The sequence below is a fragment of the Morone saxatilis genome, unplaced genomic scaffold (genome assembly GCF_004916995.1).
Source record: "Morone saxatilis isolate NCDOM2014 unplaced genomic scaffold, NCSU_SB_2.0 Contig22, whole genome shotgun sequence".
Lineage (NCBI taxonomy): Eukaryota > Metazoa > Chordata > Actinopteri > Moronidae > Morone > Morone saxatilis.
The window spans coordinates 4,130,788-4,138,501 of NW_023339785.1; positions in this window are offsets into that span (position 1 = coordinate 4,130,788).

Genomic DNA, 7,714 nt, shown 5'->3' on the forward strand with positions numbered 1-7,714 from the left:
ATGTTTTGGCCCCTGATAAGCTGTTACGCACCTCACACCTGGCTCAGTTTTTATGATGCACACAGGGGCGGCAGTACTTCAGGTGGTACAGCATGTTGACCATCAATCGTAGGGGTGATGGTCTGATTCCCGACTTCTCCAGTCCTAATGTTAGTGTCTTTGAGGAAGACACTGAGGCCAAAAATGTCCCTTCGGACAAAATTTGGTGCATTAATGATTTTGTGAACTAATATATGTTTTCACCAGCACTTGTACCAACACACCAATGCAGCCCCTTGTGGTTTTTATCCCAGCAGTTTTCATACTGAACGCTGCTTTAGCAGTTCTTGTTTTGTTTTGATCTTTATTTTTGGCTAGTTGAACCGTCTACTGACCTTCAGAGATCCTAAATGTCCCTGCAAGCTTAAAAATTAGAATCTGAAATACTGGTTTGGCTGTATGTGCTTAGATTTCATTCAGCCAAAAAGATAATTTACCGCCAAACTGCACGTGTCTGGCTCTCTCAGCAGTAAGCATTCAGTAAGGCAGCAGCCTCTCGTTCCCAGATGTTTCTGTTTGACGATGGAGTGGGTGAGTGGGTGGGCAGCTGGGAGCTGAGACTTATGTAAGGGCCATGTGCCGACCACGAACCTCGGCCAGTAATGAACTCTGTCTTCCAGGCGTCAGTCCTGACTCGCGGCCTCTCTTAAATGAAAACAAGTCTGTGAATTACGAGGGTTAAACGGTGAGGACGGAGGACATGGCTGGTAGGACTACGAGGGATATGTTTTCCCTGTTTCCCACAGGACTCTGAGATTTATTAATAGTAACCTACTGCCCATATCAGATTCTCTATGGATTTACTGTCTCATGAGGAGGAAGAGGCTCCGTCTCTGAACACAAAACCAAGTGTTTGTCTTGGATTGTCCTCTCCCTCCGAGTGGTTAGGTCGCTGGTTAAACATCCTCTTTTTCACAGGGACAGCAATCTATTTAGAAATTTGTTATGTATGTTATACATTCCTATTTCAGCGACCTTTTGAATGATTAACTCTATAAACAAATTAATTTCTTCTTCTTAAAGACTCCTTTAACCTTTAACCCACCCAGAAAAACTGGATCTGGTAGAGGATGTTTTTAAGAAGTACAAAGTAATTAGCCTGGACCTTTGCCTGGTTCCTTTAAAGGTTCCATATTCTGCAGCTTTTTACGTATTATATGTATAATTAATCACTTTTGCCAATGTGTAAATGTTGCATGTTAAAAAGATGAGAACTTGACTTTCTTGGTTGCCTTTAACAATCGTGGACTGCTTTCTATGTGGGGTTGCGGATGAGATTGAAGTGTGAAGTTTATGTGCACTCCCGTGTTCCTTCGCTGTGCTTCCCTACAGTGTCAAAAGTGTGAAACACTAGCTAATGTTAGCTTGTAAATGGAGTCCTCTAACATCTACAAACAACCAGACAAAGTGAAAGCTAACATTACTGCAGAGCTTGTGAAATGTATTGTGATATTGTAGTAACATTAGCTGGCTAGCAGGCCAATTCTTGCATTCATCTGGACTCCCAGGGCTGATTTGGCTAGCTCGCCGTTTGCAGGTTACTAGTTGGTTAATGACAGCTTGCAAAATTCCTTCACCAGCTAATGTGATTCATAATAACTTCATGTATTTTGACAAACGGAGTTGATTTTAGCAACGACATGATATAACGGTACAAAGCAAACAACTGTTTTCTACTAGCCAAGAGTGATACAAGGCAGGGGCATCCAACTAGCTAACTGTAGCCTAAGCTAAGGTTAGCTGACTGGCTGTGATTTGGCTGCACGGTGGGTCTGGCGCCAGTCGCCTCGTGGTGTTCCAGATAAACTTTAATGAGTTTGTTGTTCCATTAACTTTGTACTTTGTGTTTATCATCAAAATCAGCATGTTAGCATTGTCATTGTGTGCACGTTAGCATACACAGCGCCTCTAGCGGGGCTGTGGACTCTTAGTCTTGTATTACAATAAATCTCACCAGAAAAGAATGAAATAAAAACAGAAGTCTGGGGATAAAAACAGTAAAAGACCCTCCCCAAATAATTTAATTACTAATTTATACTAGTAATGAAGTCTGTTGAATTACAATCAACAGTATTTGTTGTTTCATGGTATTATTATCACTGTGTTTTATGTTGTGTATTTGTTTTCCTGATGATTTAAGTATATTTGTATAGGCCTATCTTGCATAAACTATAAATTCTGTTTTATGTCCTTATAAATATTAATCATGAAATCAATCCCAAAATAATCTGTAATTCAAATGTCCATTAGCCCCGAATTTATCCAGCCTTTTAGATAAGTGTTTTATTCTTGCAGGAACATCCACGGGTAGATTATATGGACTTCTGCCAGTGTGCTAATGTACCTGTATCAGTCTACTGATATAATGACATCAGCCTCTGACTCAGAGGTCGACAGCTGTGTGTGTGACTGGGCATCTGTATTCAAGTCGCCTGACAGCGAGAAATCACAGGAGCTCCTGTGATGAGAGTTTGTGACGGGACTTTGACACTTATACCTGTAATTATGCGCAAAAACAACACTTTACTACATGCCTGTATGGTGCAATAAACCATCTCACCTACAGACTGCGAGGAGATGATCCCATGTCTCGCTGGAGGAAAGCCACATGGATCATCATGATTCAGACTTTGTCACGAGTGCGATTACCGCAGAGTCCCGACACACATCCTGAGGGATCAGAAGGCTGCTTTTGGTCCAGATAATATTTTTATAAAAGGTTGGTTATGCTGAGGATATGTTGCTTCTTTATGAGCCAGATGTCGTGAACCTGATAAAACAAAGTGTGAGTGAATGTTGCCAGTTGTCACGTCTAACGTAACAAAAACATTATCACAGTGTTACAATAACCGAAATCCCAGATTATATCCAGCCCCTTAATTGTATAAATTGAATAACGATATAATGTCCCAATATAGCCAATGTATAATTTATAGAAGTGAGTGTATCAAGGTAATGTGTTCCCTTTTGAATCTCATTAATCAGGTAAATTCTCAGTTATGTATTAAGGTTTTATCAAACAGTGATTAAAGAGCACTTTACACTGATCAATGAAAAACAATAAGATCAGGAAATAATAATAAAACAAGACCAAAAGAGTTACATAGTAAATGTCATAGTGTACTTGTTTTGGAAATAAAAATTAACACACGTAACTGTTTTATCTATTAAGGAAAAGGAAAAATGGAGGAAATCTGAGAAAAGGAAATTCAAAGAGCGGTCGAGTTGAGTGTGGCGCAGCTGGAGAGGTGTCGACAGTGTAAATGCCTTTTACACAAAGTAGAAAAAGATGCAGATAACAAGAACAAAGCAGACTCAACCTACAGAGTATCTCTTATCTGACACTGTGCCGTTCTAAATACAGTACAGACTGTTTCAGACTGAATGAGATGACTTGCTGGGGACACCGTCACCAACAGATAGCTTGTGTCAGATGGAGTAGTGGGCAGACTGTCAGATACAGCGTTTTAAAGGTTGTTTGGGAAGAAGAGCAGTTTCTGCTTCAGCAGAAAAGATTGAAAATACACTTCCTTCCTTTACTTAGAATATTGTTCAGAAGGACAGGAATTTGATAGCGGTGATTCATTGTGGTGAATTCAAGTCAGATGTAAAGGAACTGATAAATAGCAGCATGAGTGAATGGTTTAGTTATTTAAATGTTCATGAACATTCAGTGACCCTCTCCCTCTCTCCAAGATGACATGTGTTAGCCTGTTTCATGTTAGTGCTGTCCTGGAACATTGTCCAGTTGTTAACGGGCTTCAGGAGTCTCAGATGTGGGCTCAAACTCTGAAAAAAAAAGAAAAAAAACCTTCCAGACAGAAAGTCGGATCAACCAGTCAACTTGTTTGACACGCAGGTCTTCACTACAGGTCATTATTGAAGCATAATTCCAGCATTACACGCTCAGGAAGGGGCTCATGACTCATTCACTGCCCTCAGCAACCAACACATTTCTCTAGCATACAGGTTGCTAATCAGGACAGAAACATGGGCTCACAGATATCTGTATGGTACTACGTATGTCCTGCCCTGGCTGGAAATAAGGGGTCACAACCTGTGATATTTTTACTGTCATATCCGCTGTGGACTCTCAGCCACTCACTGTTATCATGGTGTTTCTCTATTTCAGGCTCCTTATAAGTCCTGTTATCCCACAACAGCAGAAAAACTACCGACCTGTTGACTGCGTCAGCAATCTGTCAGATATGTGTTTGTGTATCTGAAGATACAGTTCCCTCAGTAGCTGAAGGGCGCTGATTGTTGCCAAAATAAGCTGCTCCTGTGTGATATAACAACAAAAAAAGTCTCGCATTTCTGTGATTTGTAGTCAGAAAAAAAGTATGCAATATACAAAGTTTTTTTAAATGATTTATTATGGAAGTAGTCTACATAATTCAATAAAATTCACTTATGTGACACCGCTTCAACTGAAACATAATCATTTTATTATATTAGGTCTGACCCTTCGCTTCTTAAACATATACAATCTTCTCAGTAATACTGTCTTTCTCTTGTTTTAAGGCTCTACAGATCAAAAGGGCATCACAAGTTTTCTGAAATGTTATATTTAAATATGCAAATGAGGCAGTATCTAATTAAAATGTGCTCATTTGCATACATTGCCAGAACATAAATCTGAACATTGGATAAAGCCAGGTTCAAAATTGTTGTAGAATTTTGTTGACATATTAGAGTCAATGGTTTCTTAAAGAGGGAATAATGAGGCATTATCTAATGCTAACTTTTGGTGAAAGACACAGACAACCTGTAGTAAAATTAACATCTACATGTGTTTCTTGGGTGTTGGGTGTGATGCAACAGGTGGAACTGATCGCCTTGTGAGCCACACTGAAAGTAAAATCAATAGCAAAGAACAGGCGTTACATTTAATGACTTGTGCAAACAATGAGAGCCAATTGATCACATTTACAATCAGGCCCTCGGAGTGAACTTTGGATCATCCAGATAGAATTCACCCTTCTTATCAGCGGATACAACCTGAATGATCTGCAGCAGCCAATCAGCTGGGGCAGCAGTGTTATGTATGTTTTCCACAGAACTGTATATTATGTTTGTCTGTCATAAAGTGGCAGCTTGTTATCTGCAGAATCACCATACGCGATGTCGTTAGGCAGGGAAAATAGTCAACAATGCATCGTCCTCAGCCTGTAAAGGACAACTTCCACATGTCTGTGCTGTGTGAGACAATACGGACATATGGTGGTCGGCCAAAGCATCGGCTGACATGATTTTGGTGATCACCTTATCTGCTCTAAAGTATTTATTTACTTCTGTGTTCACATGCTGGTGGAACTATCTGGCACTATCAGATATCATCATCCGTCTCCTTATAAAACCCAACATTTTGGAGGTCATTTCCTTTCACTACCAACAAACAACATCCCAGTCCCGTTTATTTTGTGCCACATATCATTGAACGAGATCACTTTTCCCCATCAAGCTTCCTTCTGCAGAGTAAATGAGCAGTTCCAAGCCTGTTAAACACGCCTCAAAACACCCCACATAAGACTGAGCTTAGGTTTCAGTGCTTACATGCTAAACAATAGAGCAAATATAGCTGCATTAAAGGATATAAAACAATGAGCTAGCTTGCTGTCGGTCAGATTTCTGTGTGGATTTGAGGAGGCGAGTTATTATTTGCCACCAAAATCCAGGCAAGGGGAAATCACCCAGCAAGCTTTGCAGTCGATTAAGTCAAGCTTTCAGTGAGAGTACCACATAATTATGGGTCTAATCAAAATCCAAAGATAGCATCAAAAGGAGCTCTCTGTGTGTGTGTGTGTGTGTGTGTGTGTGTGTGTGTGTGAGGCTATGGGAGCATTATCAAGTATTTACAGTTTCTACCATGTGAAATTCAACATGCTCGGTCAGGATGTTTCCTCTGCAGCAGGATAACCACAGCAGTCGCTATCTGTCTGATCAAAGTGAGTCCAGTGAGTATTGTAAATAATCCACTCATTACAGTGCAGCACAGTGAAAAGAAAAGCGTTTCAAGGGTGTGTGTATGAGAGAGCGAGGGGGGTTTAGGATTTAAAAAGGTGTATCTTATCTTAGTAGTCATGCTTGAACAGGTGCCTCCCAAAGCATTATGCTCTCCTGAAGTCAGCCAACATTTTCAGTAATGTGAGCGGATAAGATTTATCAACATAAACAGAGAGATTAAGCTGAAAGTAGTTTTATTTTTTTCTTGGCGGGCTAACAACCAGCTTAATATTCCTGTTGGGGCATACATAATGGTTGTACTTGATAACAGTGATTTATGTTTTTAGGCAACTTTTAGTCTGCATTGTGGTACATTGTCCTATAATATTCCATTGCTTTAGAAGTTTATGAGATTGTAGCTTAAATATAAAAATTGCTCTTACCGTCCTCTATCATACAAGTATGATACTACAGCTAGTTAATAATAGACCACTGTAGTCTGCTGTTACATAATCCAGTTGTAGGTTTAGTGCTACTTTAAAACATTTATTTAATTGAATGCTATATTTTACTAGCATTTCTACTTTCTTAAAATGCCTTTATAATGAGTTAAAGGAATAGAAACTAGAAAGCATATTAGAATATTTTTGGAAACTTCTTTGATTTGTTGCTGAGCGTAAGAGGAGAAGATTGATACCACTCTTGTGTTTTGTTTAGCTACTAGCAAGTGATTATCTTAGCTTAGCATAAATAAAGACTGGAAACAGGGAAACGGCTAGCTTCGTCTAAAGTCACAACTTCAGCCTACCAGCTAAAGCTCACTAATTAACCCATCTTATCTCATTTGTTCAACCTGTACAGAAACAGTTTCAACCAACTTGTGGAGTTAACATTAGCTTAATGAGCTAGGTTTATAGTGACATTTATACTTCTAGGAATGTATTTTATCTTATTAGGCTAAGTGCTACTAGCATTATGGAAACTTCCTCATAATGCTTTTACAGGAACATTGCAATGTTAAAAAAAATCAGTATAGCAGCATCTGTAAAGCTCACTCATTGTATTTGTTTAACCTGTACACTAACAGAAAGGTGAAAACTTTTGTGTTGTAACTGACTGTTAGCTAACCCTCCCAAACAGCAATAGCTCAATCTTAGCTTAGTAAAAAGTTAGCCAGAGCACATTTTCAACCAACTCGTGGAGTGATAATAAAATAATTATGTAGCTAGCTCCTGCTAATAAAATCTGCAAGAGACGGTTGTTGGTTTCCGTTTCAAATCAAATCAAATGTGTGAAAACAGAAAGCCGAACAGACATAGCAGTAATTAATCATCAAAACAATTATTATTATTTTTCTCTTTCTACGTGTAGGCCTAAAGATTAAACAAATATAATATAATATATATAATGTGTTGATTAGTGATTAGTGACTTAACACGCAGACATGAAAGTGATATCAATCTTCTTCTTATAACGTTTGGCAAGAAAGCAAATAGCCTGTTTAACTGCTCCTTTAAATATAGCTCTTTACAAACGTAGCCTATTACAAATGAGTTTTTATTTCATTTTTATCTAAATAGCATCATAAAAATAGACCCTATAACTTGAAATATTCCAAATTAGGCGCCTCCCAGTGGCAGTACCAGTAGTGAAACTGAGGCATTGGTCATAATAAGGCTGTATGAAAGAAGCTATAAAACTCCTACACATGGGGCTGCCATTGTCCTGT